Source organism: Amphiura filiformis, chromosome 11 (genome assembly GCF_039555335.1).
Source record: "Amphiura filiformis chromosome 11, Afil_fr2py, whole genome shotgun sequence".
Classification (NCBI taxonomy): Eukaryota; Metazoa; Echinodermata; class Ophiuroidea; order Amphilepidida; family Amphiuridae; genus Amphiura; species Amphiura filiformis.
Genome location: NC_092638.1, coordinates 35,416,672 through 35,420,672, shown reverse-complemented (window position 1 = coordinate 35,420,672; position 4,001 = coordinate 35,416,672).

Sequence of the window (4,001 nt, the reverse complement as noted above, 5' to 3'; positions counted from 1 at the left end):
CATCAGATTTATAAAGTTTACTTCAAGTACTGTTAAATATCAAAAATATCAATTTTTAATGATTTGCCATAAAATGTGTATTAAATTATTTGATATCAGAATGACATTCTTCGTATTCAGAATGCAATTCGATATGTCTGATGTGCTCTGATGTCCCAAAATAAATACTGCCCAAACGTTCATACCCCAGCCCTTAAGAATATATCATTAGATTTATATCATTTACTTCGAGGACTGTTATATATCAAAAATTTGACAAATATCAATTTTTATAATTTGTCATAAAATTTGTATTATATTGTGATTTTCAAAAATGAAAATTATTTGACATCAGAAAGACATGCTTCGTATTCAGAATGCAATTCGATACGTCTGAGGTGCTCTCATGTCCCACAAAAAATACTGTCGAAACACAATAAACGCTCCTTTTAGATCCCTTAAGGAACTGCCGGAGAGCCTGAAAAAGGGGAGTGTTAACATTTTATAGTTTATAGTTGTAGTTGTAGTTTATAGTTGTAGTTATAGTTGTAGTTATAGTTGGAATTATAGTTGAGTTTATAGTTGTAGTTGTAATTATAGTTGAGTTCATAGTTGTAGTTGTAATTATAGTTGAGTTTATAGTTGTAGTTGGAATTATAGTTGAGTTTATAGTTGTACCGGTAGTTGGAATTATATCATTAGATTTATATCATTTACTTCGAGGACTGTTATATATCAAAAATTTGAAAAATATCAATTTTTTATAATTTGTCATAAAATTTGTATTATATTGTGATTTTCAAAAAATGAAAATTATTTGACATCAGAAAGACATGCTTCGTATTCAGAATGCAATTCGATACGTCTGAGGTGCTCTCATGTCCCACAAAAATACTGTCGAAACACAATAAACGCTCCTTTTAGATCCCTTAAGGAACTGCCGGAGAGCCTGAAAAGGGGAGTGTTAACATTTTATAGTTTATAGTTGTAGTTGTAGTTTATAGTTGTAGTTATAGTTGTAGTTGTAGTTATAGTTGGAATTATAGTTGAGTTTATAGTTGTAGTTGTGATTATAGTTGAGTTCATAGTTGTAGTTGTAATTATAGTTGAGTTTATAGTTGTAGTTGGAATTATAGTTGAGTTTATAGTTGTACCGGTAGTTGGAATTATAGTTGAGTTTATAGTTGGCTAGATAACTAAAGACATTCTCTGAGTCTCTCTGTACCATTGTACCATAGCTTCCCATAATGCATTGTTGAAACTATATGCTATACCTAATACTCTGTAGCGGAATGTCTTCCCATAATGCATTGCTGTAGATTGTATTGGAATGCTTTCCCATAATGCATTGTTGGAACTCTTGCCCATAATGCATTTTTTGAACCATGTTATTGTCATGTTAAATAGGCCTACATGTACACTATGTATTCTTCCCAGAATGCATCACCTGTACCTTATATTCCCATACAAAGCATTGATGAAATTATGCCATAGCTTCCCATAATGCATTGTTGATACTATGCTATACCGGTAGTCAAATGCCTTCCATAGGCCTTAAAACGCATTCCGTACTCTGTACTGGAATGCCTTCCCATAATGCCTTTTTGTCCAGGTAAACAAAGATACTAAACTGGGGTCCTGGGAGTTCTATAACTTCATGCTTGGAGTTGAGACACACAGTGAGGGGTCAATGTGTTGATGGTTAAGCAGGAAATGAAAGCCTCTGGGTGGTCAAATCATGGCCAAAACAGCAACCCATTATGCAATTTATAGATAGCTCATGTCACTTCATGACTTTATAATTTTATAGCATGATCCCACCAGCATCAGTAGTAATGGGGAGTGGGAGAGGCTGGTCCCGGGGCACTCAACACAAATGACCATACGGGTATGCTCCCGGAGAGACCCCCTTTTGGATTTCGTAGTCTGAAAGACCCCCTATATATTTGACCAAAATAGAACTCGGAAAGGCCCTTGATTTCGATAATTTCAGCTCTGAAAGGTTTTTTTCAGGCGATTTTCAACCAGAAAGCCAAGGTAGACCCTTGATTTTGACTGTTCGCAGCTCCAAAAGTCCCTGTTTTACTTGTTCGCAGCTCCAAAAGACCCCCTTTTATCGGTACGCACTACGCACTCAGCTCCTAAAGACCCACCGCTTCAAAATTTCGGGGAGCATACCCACCAAATTTTTGCCCATTTCGGGGCTGGTCGATATTGCCTCGGCTCAAAATACTGGGACAAAATTGACCAAAAGTATCTTCTTTTGGCCTGGTTAGACCACAATTTTTAAACATTCTAATTTTGACCCAAAATTTCTCAGTGAATATCAACAATATTTTAGTAGAGGGACAGTAGGAAAATTTGGAAAGTTTTCACCTCTTGGCCCCTTCTTTATTCTCCCGCTCCTGTAGAAGAGTTTATACCCTGTCTTTTGAAGGTGGCTCCATCACCCAAACACCCCTCATATACCCCTAATTATGAGCTGTCACAGTGGATGGCACTTTAAAAGAGGGGGCAGTACAGAAATGTGTGCAAAATGTCGTGCTTGCTATGCTCGCAAAACTATTTATGGACCGTTCAGAGGCCCGGTTCAGAGGGCGCACCACCAAATCACTCCACGAGTTATGTACCAGTGAAATTCGGTTAAAATAGTCCACCGCTTATTTCAGCTTGTTGCGGCTTTATTTTCTATAGATATTGTCAAAATTCGCTCGTTTTCAGCTCATTTGCTTCCGACAAGTGTCTGCATGAAAGAATATGAGAAAAAATCCCAATATTTTATTTCAGAGGTGAAGTTTTGGCGCAAATTTGAACAACGTCCGGTTTCAAAAATTGAGTGATATTTTAGGGTTAAATTTGCACCTTTTTTCTTTGCGGCCAAATAGCAAAAAAAGTAGATTGTCACCAATATATTCTGTTAAAAGAATAATATTCTACACGTGATAAGCTTTAATTTGATACCAAACTTTTGATCTATAGCCTATTACGTTTTTGCAGTGACAAAACGCCATCCAAACGTGCGTATTTTCCTGTGTTATCCAATGGCGCAATCATTGGTGGTGCGCTCTCTTCACAAACACTTGTAAGGGGGGGCTGATGCAAAAAATAGGCACCATTATGTACATGTATCATTGGCCCCTGGGCACCACAACCCCTGAACTACACCACTGAACACTAATTAAACTGATAGAGTGCAATTTGCACTAATTATGTTATGCTAAATGGTACTAAATGGCACATTTGTTTTTAAGTAGGCCCCTATACCGCATTGTGGGTTACACCCACCCCACTATCATGACTATTTTTACAGTATAGGCATGGTAGGTGATCAGATCTATACCAAGTCACAGCACAGATCCTGGAATTTATTTCCAGGGTCTGTTTTCACAACTACTATTTAAATCATGCTAATAGTCTCCCACAGTAAAAACATTTAATATGGCCATAAAACTAATTCCCCTTTGTTGTGCCCTTAAAGTCATAACTTAAGTGTACGATCTTTTTTCAGAATTTACCTTTATTTTTTTCAAAACCGATTTTTTGGCATATTTGTAATACTTACACATGTTCTAACTTAAATCTATGAGCTAACTGTCAAATTCATCCTATTTGTATTAAAACGGGACTATTTTCTGTTGGTCCGACATAAAGTCATAATTTTTTTAGATTATGACTTTATGTCGGCCACGATCGCAAACCGTAGTCTCCTACAAAACTAGCTTGGTTACGCTCCCTCCACATGTGGAGGGAGCGTAACCAAACTGGCCGCGTAAGAGACTAACTCTGAGGCTGCACTCGCTGTCCTATAAATCCAAATAGTGCGAGATGTTTCGAGTGATAGAGGTGAAGTTTATGATGTTGTTTCTTTGCAAATTCCCAATGTTTTTCGCGTCCAAATGTATTGGGAACTTTCATAATGATTGCATATTATCATTTTAAAAAAAAAAAAAGAAAAATCTAAAAATTTAAAAAGATCGTACATTAAGGCTTTAAGTAATTTACCCAGGTCTTCCAGAAAAAAA